This window comes from Crinia signifera, chromosome 3 (genome assembly GCF_055691185.1).
Source record: "Crinia signifera chromosome 3, ASM5569118v1, whole genome shotgun sequence".
NCBI classification, from domain to species: domain Eukaryota; kingdom Metazoa; phylum Chordata; class Amphibia; order Anura; family Myobatrachidae; genus Crinia; species Crinia signifera.
The window spans coordinates 16,117,561-16,140,683 of NC_139219.1; the positions used below are offsets into that span (position 1 = coordinate 16,117,561).

The following is a 23,123-nucleotide window of genomic DNA, read 5'->3' on the forward strand; positions in this document are numbered from 1 at the left end:
TGGTACTTCACCTCAGAGGTGAGTATTTAGCTATATATCTGTATTATGATAAGTAATCACATTGCAGCATACAGGTGTCACAGCCTAATACAGACTCTTCAGGAAGCTCCAGTTGTCCCTACCAGAGCCCACACCCCTGCCTATCACTTGGGCAGCTATTCCCTGGAAACACTTATATAATGAGAACACAGGTGCTGCTTAATCAGCCCAACCCAGATCACATCAATTAGGAAACCTGGACTGGATCTAATTTACCTGCTGCTGCTGCTGGTATAAACCTGGTCTGGATTTTCCACATTATCCTCATGTGGAAATATGCCGTATCGGCCACACTGGTGAAGCTAGTACATTTTCAGGCGAGCTCTCTGCCCACGTTCTGCCATGGTGGGTGCATGGCCAGCGCTCTGAGAGCTGCTGGCCATGGCCCCCCTCCCTTGTGTCTTACTGAATAGATGCTCCATGTATGACCCTCCCCCCCCCCCCCCCATAGGACTCTACCAGCCCAGGGTGGGACACAGGACAGTCCCCCCAAAAAAGGGAGTGTTGAGAGGTATGCTTCTACCCCTTCAATTGAACAACATTTTGATCAGGGAGTCGCAAGTGCAAAAGCAGAAAATGCATTTTCATATAGAGAATAAATTATGAATAAGCCTTGGTCAGAGGCTTCTAGAAATGTGAATTATGGCAGAGTTAAGTCCAGGAAACGATTAATGTGAGTGCGGATGTGATATGGATCTGTACGTACGTAGTGGAGGGGGCTGGGTCATAGGTTGTACAAAAAAACAAAGCAGACAATGAGAACATTTGATAAAGGGGTCTATTTAAGTTGGGGTTACCATAACAGTCGCAGCCACAATACCCATAGCTAACTATGGTGGCTGCGGTAATGCACCCATATACCAAACTCTTTGATTAGGACCCCTATACATTTGTCAGACTTGTCTTAAGGGCAAGTCGGACCCGATTTACCGTCAACTACCCTGGCAGCTCCCAGGGAGGGCTCGAATACGATTTGGCACTTTATGTGCCATTTTTTACATGCGATAAATCGCATGCAATTTATTGCACGTAAAAAGTGCCCCCAGAGGGGATGTATGTTCAAATGAATGAATGGCTGCTGATTGGCTGAGGGAATGCTCTCAGCTAATCAGAGGCTGCCTGTTGATTTGAATAGGAGTTTTGGTAGCGTTGGCGGCCAGGCAGAAGATTTCGAAACTGCCATTGAAATGAGTGAGCGGCCACTGATTGGCTGAGAGAGCTCTCTCAGTCAATCAGCGGCCGCCCATTCGTTTGAGTGGAATTTTTGAAGTCTCCTGGCAGGCCGCCATTTTTTAAAATTTCCTACAGCAGAGCAGCCTATTCCCTGGAGGATGCAGAGTGGGGAGAGCACCTCTACTGCCTGGGGCTTCCCTAGATTATAGGTGTGTGCCAGCGGCCTACAGACCTGATCGGATGTCATACCATGATTCCGACCCATTCTATGGTCTGCCCGTCCAACCCCCAACTCCGATCTGATGCGCACAGTACCGATCGGATCGGATGTCAACAAGCATTTGATTTGGGATGATTTCACCCAATTTTTCAGCCCAATCCGTGAGGTGAAATCGGTCCAAGTCAGGGGTGTATAGACCCGCCGGGAAACCGGGCCATTTCCCGGTGGGCCGGCCCAAAACTCATTAAAAACGGGCCGGCCGCGCCCCCCACCTAGCCGCAGCACTTTGCCCAAATCCAAAATGTCTGTGGGAGGGCTGCTGCACATGCGCGCACAGCACCTCCCAGGGCCTTCAAGCGGCCTCCCAGGTCCCATTCTCCCTCCGCCTGGCCAGCAGAAAGAAGCAGCAGCAGGTGAGCCGCCGCCCCCCGCGTGCGCATTACATACGACCGCCACCACACATTACTTATAACGCTGCCGGCAACCCCCTCCCATTACATACTGCCGCTGCCACCCACCCCGCGCGCATTACATACCATATGTATGGCAGCCTTTAGTTTGCCCACTGTCACTTACACCGTCTTTTTTGGAAGGATCCCTGTACAGTACAAAAAGTACCACTTATACCTATAAACTCAGCCAAGCCTGAACCCTGAAATAAATTGTTATTTTAAACTATCACTTTATTTTTTAGCCGGCGCTAGTTTGAACCCATGTTCCCTCATTTTACTCTTTTTAATTAACCATTAAACATATTCCAAATTGCTGCAATATGCGGATATAAGGATTGCTGATTTTTGAGTCTTTAATGCAATTTTGATAAATAAGCCCCTGAGACTTTGGTACCTATATTGCTGTAGCTGTGTAGACCTTGTTGTCAGCCTCATCTCTGGGACGGTTCCTTTTAGGATCCTGACTCACTTTCCCATTGATGCTTCTGTGCCTGCTCCGCTCAAGTAACAGACTCCGTAAATAAATGTGTTATATCCTGTGACACTGTAAGCACTCAGCTACTAGGTGGATACCACTTATCCCGCGCTAACCACAGCGTCTGGAAATCTCCAACAATAACAAGCACTCAGTGTCCGTCCTCTCCCGTCCCACAGCTTCCACCTTCCAGCTGCATGTTGCCTGTTTATTTACCGCTCCACGTGGGACACTTTGTGGGACGTTCATGTAACTAGTTACACAAGATTTAAACCCCTTTTTGTCCATATTTACCCTCACCGGTTATATTTGCTAATACTATCCAGGCTTTCAGGTCACCCTTAGTGCACAGTCACATGTTCTGTATATATAGATTAATATATATATATCTATATATAAAATGCAGTGCCCACCCACCCAAATGAACTCCTCCCGGCCGCTAACGATACCAGCAATACCTTTTACCAAAGACTTTTGCTTTTTAGAACAGTATTCCATTAAAAGAAACATCATGGGTGACATTCTATGGGATGCGTTTTTATTTTTTTTGCGATTTTTTTCACCAAAACGTCCGAAATCGCATGTTTTTCCATTTTCGCATATTTAATGAGCTGCGAAAATGTGAAAAAAGTGCGATTTTGGCCAACAAATTTGACATTCTGGAAATGCGATGGCTGTTTTTCGCAGCACATCGCATCCAGATGTTTTCACATTGAAAAGTATACAAATCGCATATTTAATGGTATGCGATTTGTATAAATGTGTCTAAAATTCGCCCAAAAATCAGACCAGGTTCTGATGGGCGAATTAGCCAGAAACCTGCACAGATCATTGAGATCTGTGCATGGTTCTGTTTGAAAAAAGGGTTAAACAGTTAAAAAAAAAAAAAAACAGCGCTGGGTCCCCCGCCAGAGCATAACCAGCCCTGGGCTCATTGAGCCGGTGCTGGTGACATAAAATCACGGTCCCCGACAAATAGGGGTCCCCTTGATTTAATGAAACCAGCACCAGGCTCAAGATCCGGCGCTGGTTCCCAAAATACGGGGGACAAAACGACTAGGGGTCCCCCGCATTTCAAGGACCAGCACCAGACCCAACCAGCCAGCAGGGTAATGCCACAGCCGGGGGACACTTATTATATAAGGTCCCGCAGCCAAAGCATTATCCCCCTGGCTGGTCAGCATGGGCAGGGGTTCTGGGGAAGTGGGGACCCCCCCAAAGAAGGGGTCCCCCCCTCCAGGACTTACCAGCCCATGCTGAAAGTCCGGGGCTGTCCCCGATGCCGCTGGGCGGTGGGCATCGGGCTGATGAAAAGTGTAAAAAAAGAATAAAAACTATTGTCTTATACTGTAGAACTATGAATCCCAGCAAGCCTACCCCGCATGCTGGGACTTGGAGAACCACAAGTCCCAGCATGCGGGGCATTAAAGGGCCCGCTGGCACTTGTAGTTCCACAGTACAAGAAATAGTTAAATCAGGCATTCCCAACCACGGTCCTCAAGGCACACCAACAGTGCAGGTTTTAGTGATATCCACGCTTCAGCACAGATGGTTTAATCAGAATCCCTCAGGTACTAATTAAGTCACCTGTGCTCAAGCCTGGATATCACTAAAAGCTGCACTGTTGGTGTGCCTTGAGGACCGTGGTTGGGAATGCCTGAGTTAAATAAAACACACACTGACACCCAGAAAAATAAACATTTAATACATCCACAGCCCACACATACTGATACTTACCTACCTTGAGCCCGTGGGTCGGTCCCTGGATCTGGGGTCCGGAGCTCCAGGGCTGAAGAGTCCGGTTCCGGGGCCTTGGTCCTGGGTCCGGGGCTCCAGGGCTGAAGAGTCCGGTTCCGGGGCCTTGGTCCTGGTTCCGGGGCTGGTCCGGGGCTCCTGGGCTGAAGATTCCGGGGTCCTGGATCCGTAGTAATCCTAAGGGGTACCTGAGGAAGGAAATCCTACTCACCTGGTCCCCGGCAACGACCCCGGCATCTTCAGCTCCAGACGCGCTGCTCTCAGCTGGTACCCGCTCACGGACTGGAGAGGTGCAGAGATGTTCATCTTCCGCGCCTCTCCTCAGACTGATTCTATTGGCTGTCTCTCAGCTGCGTGTCGGTCACGTGCAGTACTTCTCTTCCTCCCTTGGAACAAATGTATACTGAAGTGATAAAGTAAAAGGTGATAACGCACCAGCCAATCAGATCCTAACTGGCAAGTTACAGACGGGGAATGGAAAATGGCAGTTGTGAGCTGAATGGCTGGTATGTTATAACCTTTCCCTTTATCACTTCACCAGGCTTAATCCATCTGCTCCAATGATCCCTATGGGTACGTAATATTGTAATCACATTTCATTATCATTGTTACACTTTCTATATACAGTATAGCTCTCGGATAATTTTTCATTTGCTGGGGCACTCACTGCTTGAGTGAGAGGCCGGCAGGGGGAGTGTTCCGACGGGCCTGTCCAGCGTTTCATGGGCGTGGCCACATAAACAGTGGAGTGTTAGGCGGGTCCGTCAGAATGTAGGCGTGCCCCTGCCTGCTCGAAACGGACGTCTGATGTCACATGACGTCAGCGCCCACCCCCATTTTGGCCATCTCTGTGCAGGATAACAGTAAGTATAGACTTCTATCTGCGAAGGGAGGAAAAATCATTTGATGGTGAGCGACCATCGGATGATTTTTTCATTCTGCGGGGCCGCATTCTATCGGATGCATAAGCGTACACATCCCCTCACATGGTAGCGAGGGGATTTGGGTGGCAGGGGGGTGTGTGCGTACGGCAAGGCGGCATTTACCTTCTCGCTATACAACGAATAAACTCAGCCTAGCGAGCAGGTCTGAATTAGGCCCAAAGTGTGTTTTTCTTATTCCGAATCACCCCGCCCTTGCGAGCACCTGAGTGATATCACTAAACGAATTGATCATCTGCCAGTATAAACATAGAACTCTTTAAACAAGATTTAAACCCCTTTTTGTCCTTATTTACCCTCCCCGGTTATATTTGCTAATACTATCGGGGCTTTCAGGTCACCCTTAGTGCACAGTCACATGTTCTGTGTGTGTGTATTTATATACATCTGCCGCATAGGCCCTTATTCAGATCTGATCGCAGTACAAATTCCTTCTCAAAATGGGCAAAACCATGTGCACTGCAGGTGGGGCAGATGTAACAGGTGCAGAGAGAGTTAGATTTGGGTGGGGTGTGTTGAAACTGAAATCTAAATTGCAGTGTAAAACAAATGCAGCCAGTATTTACCCTGCACAGAAACAAAATAACTCACCCAAATCTAACTCTCTCTGCACATGTTACATCTGCCAAACCTGCAGTGCACATGGTGATAATGCACCAGCCACTCAGACCCTAACTGACAAATTACAGACTGGGTTTTAAAATTGACAGTTGTGAGCTGAATGGCTGATGTGTTATCACCTTTTCCTTTATCACGTCACCAGGCTTAATACATCTGCCCCAATGATCCCTATGTGTACATGAATTTAAATAAGGATTCTCATGGCCACTTGTACTACACAATAAATGAACAAGCCCTGACACATATCGCTGTCTATTCTTCAACAAGTCCGGTACCTCTTACCAGTGGCGTTGGGGCACATTTACATTTGGATGTAACTCATTTTGTGGCGCGGCCCTCAAATGTAGCACATACTTGCCGACCTTTTGGCTGCCCTCTCCTGGAGCTCAGTAAGGCAGGGGGCGGGGTCATCACCGGGAGCAAAAAGGGGTGGTTCAGGGGCAGAGCCACGGGCGGGCTGCCCTGTTTGGGGGCTTGGCTAGAGTGGTCGCATCATTTTAGCCATGCCCCCCACCGAGCAATGCAAGGGGGCGGTTCATGGGAGATGGAGAGCTTCTAGGTGTATTTTTGCAACTTGCTGACCACTGTGTCTATAACTCGCCTACTCTCCCTGAAAAGCCAGGTGGCTTCAGAAAACCGGGTATTTTATTTATTTTGCTTATTACCAGTTATTTATATAGCTCCCACATATTCCGCAGCGCTGTACAGAGTATAGTTGAACATTCACATCAGTCCCTGCCCCAGTGGAGCTCACAGATAGGGTTGCCACCTCAGGCATCTTCGATTCCTGGAGATCCCCCCCTCATGTACGCGCGTGCTCCCGGAAAATTGGGCGTGGCTTTGTAAATGGACGTGACCTCTTTGGAAAAGTGGGCGTGGCCTCTAATACAGACATGTATTGAAGTCCCTATTGTTACATTTAATAACACATTTGCCCTACTGGCGGCTCTGCCCTGGGATTGATACACAGTAGCAGCCGGCTTACCTCTCCTCTGAGGCTCAGTTTGTAAGGAAGCGCTGCTGCAGCATCCTAAGCTGTTGGCTGCACAGTGCTCCTCCATCCTCTCCTCTCCCGCCGCCCAGTTTAAATATTTCTGGAGGTGGAGGGAGTTGTGGGGCGGGCAGCAACTCGCAAGTGCTGGAGATGCACTGTGCATGCCCTGTGGCCTTTCTGGCACCCGGAGCTCGTGCTCTGACGAAACCACCCTCCCTACGTCCCTGACAGTGTGCCCACTCAGTTGGGAGGCTGTGGTGGCTTTCAGTCACCCGGATTCCAGGAGAATCCCAGAATCCGGGAGACGGCAAAAACGTCCTGGAGGATTGCCACCAATTCAGGGAGAATCCAGGAAATCCTGGAGAGGTGGCAACCCTAGTCACAGAGGCTCCTGGTTATCTCACCCCTTCCAGTCCCATCCTGCTCCTCAGAATTGTTGCACGTAACAGACCCCAGAGGGGCTTCCATGTTTGTAGACTGTCTGACACGCTTTAGACACATGTTACTACACATTGCCATCGTTGGATGTGGTGGGGGAGCTGCTGTTCCTGTAAATAGAATTGCCGGGGGCACAGATAGGATGGAGAGCTTTGGGGATGGAAATGTTTGTGTTCTGTCCTGTGGTGACTGCTTCAGACCCTTTGACCACAGGAAACGGCCACATGTTGGGTGGTTGCTTCCTTTGCACCTCCTGGCCTCTGTGTGCACAGAACAATATGACAGGACTGATATCATCACCCCTCAATCTGAGCTGACAGAAATCTTCCAAACCAAATATTTCCTGCCACATCTTCCTCCTTCTCTGAATCGTATACTTCTGCCTTTCCCTGTCTGTCAGTATGGTGGGGGCTTCCCAAGGGAGACTACTGAGAAATACATTGTCTGATCCTTCACAAGATCTGCACCCCCCCCCCCCTTAAATCCTCTCACAGGCCTCTAAAACTTCTCTCCTAAAAAAACTTCCTCAGCATCTGTAATCATTTTATAGAGTTCCCTCCAGCATTATATCAACATCTTCCTGTTATGTAAGAAGAACAGTTTCTTAGCCTATAACTCTAATTATAGATAACTGCGGACCCTTAGATTGCCTGCACCTTGTTTTCCACAACCCTGGGTGTGGCAAATGTCACCGGTGCTGCACTGTTCATACCCAGTGGCTGTGCAAAAATATTCAAGTGCCGTAGCAGACGTCTTGTGTAAAAAGTCTCCCACTTCCGGCTTCTCTGATCTACTGGCTGTGCCCGAAGACGCTGCATCAGATCAACATTGTGACTAGGGTGGCCGATCCTGGGATCAGCGGGATCCGGGGATTTGGAGCTTCTGGGATTTCGGGATTAGACTAGGCATATGCACTCTCTCAGACGCTGCCTGGCTGGTCCAGCATGACTGGCAAAGGTCCCGCTGCGCAGGCCGAACAGCCGCTCTGCCTGCCCAGAGCTGCACTTGCCCCAGCCAGACGCGCCTCCAGCTCCCGGTGGTCTGGCTCCCAGGTACCCGGCACCGGGCTTCCAGCTACAAAGTGCCCGGCCGTCCACCTGCACAGATCCCAGCTGCTCCCGCCGGCCAGTGGCGTAACTATCAAAACCACGCAAATTTTGGCAGCGCCCCCCCAGTAAAGATAACAAAACACAACCGCCCCCCACCCCCGCGTGCCTTACTTTCCGCTGTCCTTCAGTGCCAGGGACCCGCAGCCGGCTCCCCTCCTGGATTCTGCTGGTATGAAAACGGTCCATACCAAAATGTCCGCCCCCATAGAGCGGACAGTTTCAGAGAACATTTTATGATAGTTAATTTCAGCAGAAGCCAGGAGGGGAGCCGGCTGCGGGTCCCTGGCACTGAAGGACAGCAGAAAGTAAGGCACGGGGGCACGCACTTACACAGCAACCCCCCCCCCCCACGACCGCGGGTTCTGCGGAGCTATTGTTATGCCACTGCCGCCGGCACCCTGCCATAAAGGTAATGGCGGGGCATTTCTTATTTATTAGGGAAGCCAATCCCAGGATCCCAGGAATCCAGGAATTGGGCAGTTTTAAATCCCAAATTCCGGGATTGAAAAAATGCCCCGGGATTGGCTGCCCTAATTGTGACCATCAATCACAGCATTGGACAAAGGCCAGTGTATCTGCTGCAGAAGGCATAGCATGGTGCCAATGGTTCTCTGCTAATATTGTAGCAGTCATTCCCCTTGTAGTGTGGGTGGCGGTGTTCTTAGCCCCACCCTATTGCGGTAATTAGCACCAGAAGCTTCCATAATTGACCCATCACTTAGCACGACCTCCCATTGCTACTATGAGCCTTGCCACGTCTGTGATCAGCCTGCCATGTCCACAGAGGCGGAGCCAACCATCTGATTTATTGTAGGGATGGCCATTGTTGCCATTGCCATCGATGGCATTAGTGCAACTGGTCCTTCTGTGCAATGGACGACCATCAAATTTTTACATATTAATGGTCATCCATTTTCAAATCAAACATGGGGTGGGGCTTCACAGGTGTTGGGGGTGGAGCTGTGCTCCATGCCCTGGTCCCTTGGGGAAAAACTATTAATTGAAACTTTATGGTAGGAAACTATCTGGTTCTCACCCATCGATGGCAAAACTATTCTACATCGGCCATATACCATCAATGATTTCTAATCATCGATGGTCGATGGCCATCCCTAATAGATTGCCATTCCTGCTTTTTTTTTTTTCAAAACCAGTGGCATGTGCTGGACTACACATGCCAAGAAGCAGCCCCTAATCCACTGGGAGCGGAGATGTGGACTGCTGAACAAATGTGGCTTCGACACTGCTGTAATACCTAGTAATAAAATAGGGGAAGATGGGGATGATTGTCCTAGATGGATGATTGTCCTAGATGGATGATCACTATATGAGGGCAACGTGATAGCTTGGAACACTGTTATTTGTAGTGTAAAGGGTATTTATTTTTACTATGGTTATAAATCTTTTGATCTTGTGTTTTTCTGTGGGTGGTCTCTCGGGTGTAGATTCCTGTGAGTGGTCTCTTATGGCTGATCTTCAATAGATGGTTTTCAATAGGTGGTCTCACGTGGGTCGGCCAAAGATTGTAGGCTTCTTTGAGGGGTCTCCTATGGATGCTCCTCTGTGGGCGATCTTCTATGAATGGTCTCCTGTGGATGCTCTTCTGTAGGTGGTCTTCTATGAATGGTCTCCTGTGGATGCTCTTCTGTGGGCGGTCTTCTATAAATGGTCTCCTGTGGATGCTCTTCTGTGGGCGGTCTTCTATAAATGGTCTCCTATGGTTGGTCTTCTGTGGGCGGTCTTCTATGAATGGTCTCCTATGGTTGGTCTGCTGTGGGTGGTCTTCTATGAGTGGTCTCCTATGGTTGGTCTTCTATGAATGGTCTCCTATGGTTGGTCTTCTGTGGGTGGTCTTCTATGAGTGGTCTCCTATGGTTGGTCTTCTATGAATGGTCTCCTATGGTTGGTCTTCTGTGGGTGGTCTTCTATGAGTGGTCTCCTATGGTTGGTCTTCTATGAATGGTCTCCTATGGTTGGTCTTCTGTGGGTGGTCTTCTATGAGTGGTCTCCTATGGTTGGTCTTCTGTGGGCGGTCTTCTATGAATGGACTCCTGAGGATGCTCTTCTATGAGTGATCTCCTATGGTTGGTCTTCTGTGGGCGGTCTTCTATGAATGGACTCCTGTGGATGCTCTTCTCTGGGCAGTCTTCTATGAATGGTCTCCTATGGATGCTCTTCTGTGGACGGTCTTCTATGAATGGTCTCCTGTGGATGCTCTTCTGTGGGCAGTCTTCGATCAGCGGTCTCTTGTACACGGATTGCAGATGAGATGGAATGCACACTGATTGCAATAGCAATTGTAAATCTGTGAACGCACAAAGCTAACAGTTACCCGGGATAGCCACGATCATCTTGAGTAGTGAGACTTTATATCAGGTTGGGGAGGTCGAGCACAGCGCTGGCTGGACATGGAAGCTGTATGGTTTCTGCTGCCTACATGCCCTCTAAATTGTATAGGAGCACACTAAAGCTGGATCCACACTACAATTTTTGCAAGATAATGATATCCTTAACAATATCATAATGCATATCATCCAGTGTGCACCCACTATATCGTTACTGATATGTGCTCACACAGGTCGTTAAAGACCCTGCCGGTCTTGACCTCCTGGTCAAATCAGCCTATATCAGCAAGGGCTGCATGTTCAGTGGGGGCCGGTGACGTCACTGAACGATATCATTAATGTCAGTGTTTTACTGCTAGATCATTGGTCCAGTAACGTCCAGTTATGTCGGCAGTGCCGCGAATCATATAGTACGCTCACTACGGTTTTTAATGACTCAGTTCGTGTTGCACCTGCGCTAAAATAGCGCTAACGGGTAAGTAATACCTAAGTAATAAGACAGATGGACTGTTATGGACATTTCTCTGTATTTATATGTTTTAAAAGTAATTATTTTTTGCCTAATATTAAAAAAGCTATTATATATCATACTGTTACCATTGTTTATTGTGGGGCCGATTCACCCCTGCTTGTAGAGTGCCGAATACCGCTGCTAGTTCCCATCTTCCGCAGGGACCCCCGCTGCTGACGGCATATCCGCTGCTGGGACCCCGCTGCGGTGCTGCCAGGACCCTGCTCTGGTGCTGCCAGGACCCCCTGTCTACCTCCATCCAGGACGGGGGGGGGAAGGGTACCCTTGAGCACCCATGAGCACCCACCGGCAAAAACGTAAGCCGGCGCCCCTGGCTGGTACTGGGACTTGTTTTCCTGGTACATTGGTGACATCTTTTACATGGATTTATTACTTTACTTTCCCTCTTGTTGATCCTTCATTCTCTGCCGATACATCTGTGTCTAAAAAAGGGAAACAAACTCTGATGTTTGCACTCAGCGGGAACACTGGAAAGATGAATGTGTCAGCGGACCGAGAACAGGAGATTTATCTCAGTCACTGCATCCAACATCACAGAGGATAAGAACTGGTGATATATACAGATATCAAGACAAATGTAATAGGGTGTTAGAATCAAAAAGTCAGAGATTTTTGGAGAATTTTCCAACTTTTTGAAAGCGGCAATCATTTACACTGAAAAAAAAAACAGGTTGCGTTTGCCATGTAAATGATTGCCGCTTTAAAAAAAAAAGTTGGGAAAACTCTCTCACTTTCTGCTTCTCACATCCTGTTACATTTGATCTATCATCTTGTTCTAATAATAATTCTCATATTGTTAAGCGCTGCCATTGAAATAAATATGGAGGGTGTAATTCTAAGCTACATGTACAGTAGAGAAAATACATATCTCTCACATCTTGCAAGATCCATCTCATTTGAGTGTCATGGGCGTGTCATGGGAGACGGAGTGGTATGGCCTTGTCATGGGAGGGTAGTAGAGTAGAGAGCATGGCCGGGCCCAGGTAAATTTCAGAGGGCGTGGCCTAATCATGGGAGAATAAAATACAGAAAACACTGGTGCTTTATGCAGAATGCGCTGGGTTGAAAAGAGCTGCTGCCAGGTAACAGGGACTCAATCAGAAATGGGCCCAGGTAATTAGTACCTCCTCCCCCAGAAAGGCGGTGTGGCCTCATGAAAGGGGGCGTGGCCTTGCAGGAAAACTCTATACCCCAGTTTTTCTCTACACGAACAGACCTTGGCCACCACATTTTTACATTTACATTTTTTCTCTGTAAAAAATACCACTAATATATTATGCCACACACCATAATGCCCATCAGCGTCTTGGAGGCTCAAAAGCCAGGTGGAGTAAAGAGTCATCCTGTGCCCAAGGAGTAATACTTTGCAAACGCGGAAGCATCCTGTCCGGCTTACTCCGAGCCCCAATCCCGATCCAAGTCCTCTTCTCCATCGCCCCCTTACCGTGACCGCTGGCCACATCCACTTTGAACACTGGATGAGTGAGAGCTTCTGCCAGGGACTGTAGCTTCTGTCACCTACAGCGCCAGGTACCGGCTCCAGACACTGCCGCAGCTGTCTGCGGGGCTGCTGGGAATCAGCTGTCTGGCTGCTCTCCCTCTACATCCTCCTGCTCCCCGGGGCCCAACTGCGAAATAGCAATCAGCACCTAGAGCCGCTGTCAGCAGAACAGGCAGGAGGTGAGGAGCTGGCTGCTGTACTGGAGGCCCTCCGGTGGCAATAACATGACTCAGCAGATGAGCCATGAAGTCACGCAGTGTGGTGCCCTGTGCAGTTACACGTTCGGCTGTAGAAACGGCCCTGGGGGGGATACAGGATGGAGGTGGCTCGCTACACCTACGCCCACCCTAACAGATCTGCAGGAGGCTCTCATTTCAGTCATTAATCTCCTGCTGCTCTGGACTGACCTAATCTCCTGGATTCTACAGATTATGTCACAGGTGCCACTAGGGAGTTTCTTTGCAAGGATAGTAATTTGTTGTAATCATTGTTATTTGCTGTAGCAGCCCAGGACTCTCTGCTAAGGACTTTCATAATTCACCTTGTTGCAACAGAAGAGACGGATGCTCATTATCCACACAGCCTTATCTGTGCCAGTGTGCACTCATCCATAGAGCGCTGTTGCTGTTTATATTGAGCTCTGAGGGTCATTTTTGTGAATAATGTTTCTTTAATTAAACACAAATCCGGTGTCCATACTGATTTAGCTATTGCTATAATGGTATAGAAAACATCCAATAAACATAAGTAGGGCCTACATGATGCATACAGTGTTCATAATAAATTAACATTTAATATACTGAAAACATACTTATTTGCTTATTTATTTATTTACAGTTTCTTATATAGCGCACACATATTCCGCAGCGCTTTACAGAGAATATTTGAACACTGAAGACTGTCGATCTAGACACTGTAGATCAGTCAACCGGACCCAGGGAGCTGGAAAGTGACACTCTGGTTCATGTCCAGGAAAACAGGAGTCAGCGTGAGAGAAGACTGTGGGGGTGAGGTGGGAGAGTAGGAAGACAGTGGAAGCCTTATCTATGACCAGACATAACCTCTATTATCACCTAACGAGCACAGAATGTGTGTGCGTCACATGGTCTGCCGAAGCACCACACGTAGCCCCTCGTATCTCGTTACACATAGTCCTCCCCAGAAGCCAGATTACACTACAACGTGTATCTACAATGACATAGAAAAGGAATATATCTAATCACAACCCGAGATATAGAATATGACCATAGAGATACATAACATGGGCTTTTTTACTTTTTGTATGCTTTTACTGCAGGGTTGCTGCCCCTCCCGGAATGGCCTGGAAATCGGGTCTGTTTCCCAGGCCCCCTGGGAAGGCAGGCAAGCCTCCTGGAAATCCCCCAGCCTCCCGCAATTCCCACTCGGCGGGGGGTCTGCGGGGTCCCAATGATGTGAATCACGTCATTATGGCTCCGTCCCTCGCTCTGCAATGCCTGAAATACCATCATTGCAATAGTAACACAGGATTGTCTACTTTTCAGCTGCCCACTCCGGGAGAGGGCAGCCAGCTAGCTGGAGAAGGGGGCGGAGCCGGAAGACATGCCGCGAAGGGGGTGTGGACGGAGGTGGAGCGGTAACTCTGTGCTGCATTTAAGGGCGTGGCGCCCCTAAATGCAGCACAGAGTTACCGCTCCACCTCTGTCCACACCCCCTTCGCGGCATGTCTTCCGGCTCCGCCCCCTTCTCCAGCTAGCTGGCTGCCCTCTCCTGGAGTGGGCAGCTGAAAAGTAGACAATCCTGTGTTACTGTTTGCTGGCTGTAATTCTCACCTACAGTATTCTGTATGCTCAGTACCTCTTCTATTTATCTGGCTCTATGTATGAGTATCATGAGTATCTTTTCATATGGGATGCGGTCAAAATCCAGACAAGGTCAAAATCCCGACAAGGTCAAAATCCCGACAAGGTCAAAATACCGACACGGTCAAAATACCGACATTTAAAATCCCGACAAGGTCAAAATCCCGACATTTAAAATCCCGACAAGGTCAAAATACCGACATATAGAATGTAGACAGGTGAAAAAGTCTACATGACCATCGGTCGACAGGTCACAAGGTCGACATGGTTTTTTTCACTGTTTTTTGACCCGACATATGCCGACAGGCGGTATTTCATGCCCTACCATCCACTAGGGCGTGGTGGAAGAATAAAATAGTGTGCCCGAAGCATTGCGAGCGAAGCGAGCGATGCGAGGGGCTGCAGCTGACTTCCAACTGTGTCCATGTCGACTGTGTCGACATTCGGGTCAAAAAACAGTTACAAATACCATGTCGACATCGCGACCTGTCGACCAAAAGTCATGTCATGACTTTTTCACCTCTCTATACTCTATATCTCGGTATTTTGACCTTGTCGGGATTTTAAATGTCGGTATTTTGACCTTGTCGGAATATTTACCTTGTCGGGATTTTAAATGTCGGTATTTTGACCATGTCGGGATTTTGACCTTGTCATGATTTTGACCGTCGGTCACTAGCTGTCGGTATTTTGACCGTCTGGATTTTGACCGTCGGTATTTCATACCGAATTCCTTCATATTCTATATGCAAGGACTACTGCTGAGTATTTGTTCTCTTGTTCTGAATGAACAGAGCAGGTCAGCAGGGATCTCCGGCTCCGCCCAGCTGCTCTCACCCATGGGACATTGTCACCCGCGAAAGGGACAGCAGGACAGTTTTCAAATAACAGGACTGTGCCACTCTAATCGGGACAGCTGGGAGGTATGTGTATACATGAGAAGTTGCAGCGTGTAATTAGCATTATCTATATCACCAGGTCGGCACAGTGGTCGGTGGTGCCGGGGGGGGGGGGGGGGGGGGGCTTGCCATAGGGGGGGGCAGAGAAGGGGTGGGATGCTGCACAGGAGGCTTTCGGTGGGGGCATAGCCGCATATTCACATAATCATAGCTACACCCCCCCAGCCACCCCATTGTACAATGCAGAGATTAATGGTGGGCTACGATGACTATATTTAGTGAAAATTGCCCCATAAGTCACCCGGCTTGCCAACTCTGTAAGAGGGTAGCTGGGATGTAGCGGTAGTGGGGGGTGGGCGGCTCTAGTAGACTTGCCCATTTTCCCGGGAATCGGGAACACTACCCAATTTGTTCGGGGCCTCCCTGCAGTTCTGGTAGAGTAGGCAGGCATGGTGTAAGGACAGTTGTTCAGAACCTCTTCTCCAGAGTTCCAGAGTTCCAGCTTTGGGAAAGAACAGTCCGCTCTGCAGGGGACGGAGAGCGCGGCATGGACAGGGGGAGGGGCTTACTCTAGGAGCAGGGCAAAATCCGCTGGAACCACCCTGTTGAGAGGGGGTTGCGGGCAGGGGCGGATTTACCGCAAGGCAACCTAGTCTTGCACCTAGGGCTGGTGACTTCCAACTATACTTGACTGCCAGGAAGGTCCTGCTACTGCCTCCCGGGTGTTATTGACAGACATTAGGCCGGCATGATCAAAAGTTCAACACAAGCAAAAGGTTGACATGAAAAGGGTTGACATGATTTTTTTCATGATTTTCTTTTATAAACCAACTTGTCTACACATTACCATCCCAGTTGGAATGACAGGGGAGGCAGGACACTAATATGATGTCCATGTCGACCTTATGTTGACATAGGCCACCAAAAAAAACATGAAAAACTCACGTACGTACACATTTTCACATGTTGATCTTTCCATGTTTTCTCTATGCTTGTGTTGACCATGTCGACCGATAGTGAACTTATGCTTGTCGACCTAACGATTCACACCCCATGGGAGATACAGAAAGGACCGCCATGAAAGGTGTACGGACACATGCAGGGGCCCAGGTGGCTTCAATGACCACAGACTGCATCTGTGGAAGTGTCTGGAATCATTACTGCAGGCTGTAGGGCCAAATTATTGGAATAAAATGCCCTGTAAAAGCCCCATAACACAGACAGGTAACCCTGTAGGAACCCCTCAGTGGCCCTCACCTGATCAGTTGCCTTCCTTCATCGGCTCTGCAGCAGTAGCCCCGCCCCCAACTCTGCTCTTCTCCTTCCTGCTTCCTAATATGGCACCGCACATGCAGAAGAGACGGTGGACGGAGTGAGTCACAGACAGTGTGCTGCTGCTGTACACACCGCAGAGGTGCCGTACTCCCTTCCTCTGTAGTGCCTCTTACTGTATCCCTATCCCCAGCAGTCTCTCCCTGTTTGTGTCTCCTCCCCATATTTGCCTGTGCCCTCGTCCCATCTATGCATCTGCCTCTTCCCCAATATGTGCCTCTTCCCCCTCCCCACCATCAGTGCCGCTGCCCCCTCCCCCAATCAGTGCCTCTGTCACCTCCCAATAAGTGCCTCTGCTCTGTCTCTATCTGTGCCTCTGCCCCCTCTCCATCTATACCTCTGCCCCCTTCCTCATTTTGTGCCTCCATCCCCTCCTCTATCAGTGCCTCTGCCCTTCCACATTCTGTGCCTCCATCCCCTCCCCTACCAGTTCAGCTGTCCCCTTCTCTATCAGTGCCTCTGCCTCCTTCCCCATTCTGTGCCTCCATCCCCTCCCCTACCAGTTCAGCTGTCCCCTTCTCTATCAGTGCCTCTGCCCCTTCCCCATTCTGTGCCTCCATCCCCTCCCCTACCGGTGCCTCTGCCCATTCTCTATCAGTTCCTCTGCCCCCTTCCTTATTCTGTGCCACTGCCCCCTCCCCATCTGTACCTCTGCCCTCTACCCATCTGTGCCTTTGCTCCCTTTTCATTCTGTGCCTCTGCCCCCTCCCCTATCAGTGCCTCTGCCCTCTTCCCTATCAGTACCTCTGCTGGGATCAGTATGAAATCCCGGCGGTCGGAATCCCGACGGTCGAAATACCGACGCCTGAATCCCGACCACCGCAAAGCCGACAAACGCCCCCCCCCCCCTCAAATCAGTGGCTCTGCCCTATTCCAATCAGTGCCTCTGCCCTATTCCAATCAGTGCCTCTGCCCTCTTCCCAGCTGTGCCTCTGCCCCTTTTTTCTCATACCCACCTAAGCATGGCAGTAAGCACAATTTCCTGCTACTAAGGGGTACATTTAACACAATACTGATTTTTTAATTCAGAATTTATAAATATTTTTCACTGAAATTCACAATTTAAATATTAATATTCACACTGCTTCCTGGTTCGGTTCCTCTGTGCAGACTGGGCGTAATTGAAATGTGGATAGATCTGGCATCACTGTTTCTGTGAAAGCAGCAGCTGTGCACTAGTATGGTAATGGCCACGTGTAAGAAGCACTACTGATGAACATGCTTATAAGTTATCAGGATCACTGCTATGAGCCGTAACGTATAAGGAATACTACTTTGTGGTGTTACATGTATTAGGAGCTCTACTGTGTTGGATAACATGTATATGGGGTCTACTGTGCAGCATAATGTGTATAAGGAGTATTGATGTGCAATGTAACATGTATAGGGGGGCTCTACTGTGCAGCATAATGTGTATAAGGAGTATTGATGTGCAGTGTAACATGTTTAAGGAGCTCTACTGTGTGGTGTAATGTGAATAAGACAGGGGTGGCCAAACCAGTCCTTAAGATCTACCAACAGTTCATGTTTTCCAGACCACTATCTCTATCCTATTTTAATTACATTCATTTATCTCTCCCTTTTATATAGCTTCGGCTTCCTATCACTAATTATTAACACTTAGTATATCACTGGCATGCCGCACTGGGCTTCCCAGCTTATGATGGTTTTTTGGGGTGCCGCACCCTGCACCTAGATATAGCGCTAGGGACCCCCAATATACAGAGAAGCCTTGACGCGGCTTGGGGGCATAGCATACACCTGCGCAGGTATATGTAACCAATATCTCTGAATTCTATTACCATGTAGTGTTCTAGATTGGTTACTAGCATTGCTCAGTGTGTTGAGGGAAAAAATGTCTTGTTTTACTTACCCAGTATTTAACCCCTCCCTCATGCACCTGGGAAATGCTACTGAACTAATTGAGCATCTACCACTATCTGTATGTATGTTTTCCAGACCACCTGTAATAGTGTGTTGGTTAGAAATGAACACACCACATGTTTAAAAATGTGTCAGTTACTAATGACTACACCTGTGCACCAGCTAAGTGGTCTGGTAAATGTGAACTGTTGGTAAACATCGAGGACCGGTTTGACCAACCCTGGTACTACTATATGGGGTAACATGTATATGGAGCAATGTTATGTGGCGTAATGGTATAAGGAGCTCTACTGTGTGGCGTATAGTTGATAAGGAGCAATACTGTGTGGCAGAAGGTATATAAGGACCGTTCCGGGAGCAGGATTGCTCTTCTCTAGTTGTGGCTGCTGGATATAATTTTCAGTTTATCTATATATGACAGCTGCACAGCGACACTTCTCTGTATAACGGTATGCAACTCTTATTCTGTATATACAGGACCACTGCTTTTGCCCTGTGTCCGTGGCGATTCCTTTGAGTTCTGTTTGTTTCCTGTGTGCAGTGACACAGTAGGAGCATTGCTGTGCACAGCTCTGGAGGTGAGTTTGATTCCTGACGAGGGCCCCACCTGTGCAGAGCTGGTACGTTCTGTGTAAGCCTGCATGGGTTTCCTGTTCGTGCCCCAGTTTCCTCCCATACTTGTAGATTGGTTGCAAAAAGCCTGATTCATAGATTTACATCAATCCGATATGTATGTAACTCTCCGATATTTAAAGATCTGTGCATGTCCTGCGATGTTGGTCACAGTGCCCCAAAAGCTGTAGTTTGACTGACTGCTGCTGGCATTTCGTGACAATGTGGGAGTGTTCCAAAAAATGGGGATACTTTGGCCCTATTTTCTTGGGGTGCAGAGGACAATGACTGTGTCCTTGGATGCAGCTACACTCGCCCCAGCAGCATGATTTTGACAGACAACCTGAGGGTTACTCAGATGTCCGATGTTCACGCAGATGATCCGATGCTGCCTCTTTAAAGAGGCAGCATCGGATCACTGAAACCTGCTTTGGCCAAAAACACCTCCTGCAGCTTTCCCATAATTACGAACAGCTTTGTGGCGGTTCTATAGCGTACGTCTTTGAATCAGTCCGAAAATGAACCCCAGTGTGTGCAGGCTTCAATGGGGCAGGGACTGATGTGAATGACAAATACATTAAAGTAACCATTGCTCCTGGCCACGCCTCCTTAATGTGTGACATCACATTAAGGGGGGCAGGTCCCTGGCACCTGGAAACTACAGCAGTCCCCGGAGTCCTGACCGATGTAGTAGACAGCAGGAGAACGCTGCAGGGACACTACTGTCGTGGTACTGGCTGCAGGGTGCCATTCCATAAACTCTGTAAACTTTGTGGCCAGTGGTGCAGCATACTGCTCGCCCATACCTAGTTACGGTGCTGGACAAATGTACAGTGCTGTGCAATTAGCAGTGCTATATAAAGAAACAATTATAATGCAAGGAGAGGTCGGAAGTCCTGTATGTATGCAGAGACATTCCTATACCTCCATATACATCCTGGATCTCTGCTGTGCGGTTCCGTTCTGCATTTTCCTCTTGTAGTCGGTGATTTGGGACCTTATTCTAGTTCACTCTTTCTGACAAAATCCTTCTTAGATGGACAAAACCATGTGCACTGCAGGTGGGGCAGGTGTTACTTGTGCAGAGAGAATAAGATTTGGGTGGCGTTTTACTACAAAGTGAGATCTATATTGCAGTGTCAAAATAAAACAGCCAGTATTTACCCTGCACAGAAACAAAATAACTCACCCACATCTAATTCTCTCTGCACAAGTTACATCTGCCCGACCTGCAGTGCACATGGTTTTGTCCATCTAAGAAGGATTTTGTCAGAAAGAGTGAACTAGAATAAGGCCCTTGGTTTTTTGTCTCCCCTTGGTAAAGGTTTCTGTGTTTCCTCTTCAGAGTGGGTCACGTCCCAGCAGGAAACAATCTCAGCACAATGACAGGACAAAATGACAAGGATGAGAATGTGCACGGTGCCAGGAGGGACCGATGAGAGGCTGAGCTCCCGGTGGTATTGAACCAGGTACAAGCTGGTCACATTTCTAGGATCAAGGTATCCTTCATGCCAAACACAGGTGCCATGTAGAACAACGGTGCCTCCCCCGGGTGTGGATCGTTTTATCGACCACAGTTAGGTCGACATGGGTCAAGGTCGACAGGTGTCTAGGTCGACATTGGTTTAGGTCAACATATGCTTTAGGCTGACATGGGTTAGGTTGACAGGTTGTTAGGTCGACATGGTTTTTTTCAGTTTTTTTACCCAAATGTCGACACAGTCGACATGGACACAGTTGGAAGTCACCCGCACCACTCACATCGCTCGCTATGCTTCGGGCACGGTGCCACGCTACGCTCGGCACACTATTTGATTCTCCCACCACGCCCTAGAGGATGGTAGGGCATGAAATACCGCCTGTCGGCTCAAAAAAACAGTGAAAAAAACCATGTCGACCTAACGACCTGTTGACCTAACCCATGTCGACCTAACACATATGTCGACCTAAACCCATGTCAACCTAGTCCCATGTCGACCTAGACACCTGTTGACCTTGCCCCACGTCAACCTAGAACTGTGTCGACCTTCCCACCTGTCAACCCAACAGCATCGACCTGATGACTGTCGACCTAACTGTGGTCGATAAAACAACCGTATACCCCTCCCCCTAGGCTCTGCGCAGCAGCACTTCCCCCACCCCAACCCGGCAGTCACCCCGAAATATCTCTGTGACTGTGGGGTCTATGTATTGGCAAACACTACTTCTGTGAGAGACCCTGTTTTCTGGGCATGATGGAAAGGGTGTGGATTATTTGGTCTACAACAACTAGGTCGACAAGCATTAGGTCAACACCACTAAGTCGACATGGGTCTAGGTCAGCATTGGGTCAAGGTCAACATGGCTTTAGGTCGACACAAGCATTAGGTCGACATGGGCAAGGTCGACAGTCAAAGGGTAGACATGGGGTTTTTCACTGTTTTTTTACCCAAATGTCGACACAGTCGACATGGACACAGGTTAAAGTGCACCGCGTCCCCTCGCATGGCTCGCTGTGCTTGCCATGCTTCGGCACGGTGCCTCGCTGCACTCGGCACACTATTTTATTCTCCCACCATGCCCTAGTGGATGGTAGGGCATGAAATACCGCCTGTCGGCACATGTCGGCTCAAAACACAGTGAAAAAAACCCATGTAGACCTTTTGACTGTGGACCTAACCCCTGTGGACCTTATGACCCTGTCGATCTAACCTATGTCAACCTAGACTCGTGTCGACCTTCCTGCATGTTTGATCTAGACACATGTCGATGCATGTCGACCTAATGACTGTCTAACAACTTACTGGTGACCCAATGCCCGTCTCCCCAGGTAACAAACAGAACCACATTTCAGTACATATTACGGCTTAGATGTATGTGGCAAGGGAGTAGTCAGCATAGGAGAGGGCTGTAAGTGAATTGTGAGGAGAATAGGGCCCAGATCTGAGGAGATTAAAATCTAGTGGGAAAGTATCCAAGTGCCACCCCCAAAAAAGTGCCGCCCCTAGGCACCTGCCTCACCTGCTTAATGGGAAATTTGGCCACTGGTTGCAGACCATTCAGACAAGGTTGGGAGGTCAGGTGCAATATCATAATGTGCTGCGCTATGTAATAGACTGCAGTAAATAAATAATACTGCAGAGAAGGCCTGTGCTGAGCAGCCTCCATGGCCTCTTAGTATCCAGAAGCCTGGATTTCTGTAGGACTACCGCCGCGCAAATTAACCTTTTCAGTGCCAACGTTGCGGAGAGCGATCCTCGAAATATCCGCTAAAAATGCCGGCGCCGCTCACAGCGGCTGCTCCTTCAGTATAAATAAATACAATTACAGCCGAGTCCATTCATTGACGTTTAGTTAAATATTGCGCCCGAGACAAGAACAGTCGCTGTGAGCGGCGCCGGCGTTTTTAACAGACATTTTAAGGATCGCTGTCAGCAAGGTTGGCAATCACAAGGTTAAATGGGTTTCCACATGCTACTAAATAAACCAGCAGGAACCCTTTATTATTAGACAGGAAGAAGTGAAACTGTGGTATATATATATATAAAAATTGGCCGCTATGGGCCTAATTCAGCATGAATCACCAAAGTGGTTTGCGAGTGGAAAGTTGCCGCCCGGAAAGAAAGAAAAAAAAATCCCCAAGCTAATTAGGGAATGGATCACAAATTGCGATGCATTCGCAAAAACCGCGTCATTGAAGATATTGAGTGCTCTCTATGGGTGCAGGTCCGAGTAAGTTCTGAGGCTTCCACTAACCTGCTAGACATACAGGCTGGAAGTGGTCAGCACCGATGTCAGAGACCCGCCCTCAGAACGCCTGAGCACCCTGACCACACCCACAAAATGCCATGTGACCCCCCTTAGTGCCGGCATCCTGTCAATTAGACTGTACACATTTTTAATTGCAAATTGCATTCGCACCAGGGAAAACGCAGGTGTGACCATGCAGCTTAGGGGAAGGCGTGTGGCGTCAGCTCCGGC

At 48.7% G+C, this 23,123-nt stretch overlaps 1 protein-coding gene across 1 annotated transcript in view; it reads left to right on the plus strand.

Annotated features, from left to right (window-relative positions):
- Positions 1–19,051: 19,051 nt before the first annotated feature.
- Positions 19,052–23,123, plus strand: part of SLC29A1 (solute carrier family 29 member 1 (Augustine blood group)) — a 70,120-nt gene continuing 66,048 nt past the window's right edge. Inside the window, exons 1-2 of the mRNA XM_083175381.1 lie at positions 19,052–19,129; positions 20,509–20,632. The gene's annotated coding sequence lies outside the window, so the exon portion shown is untranslated. The remainder of the gene's footprint in view (positions 19,130–20,508; positions 20,633–23,123) is intronic.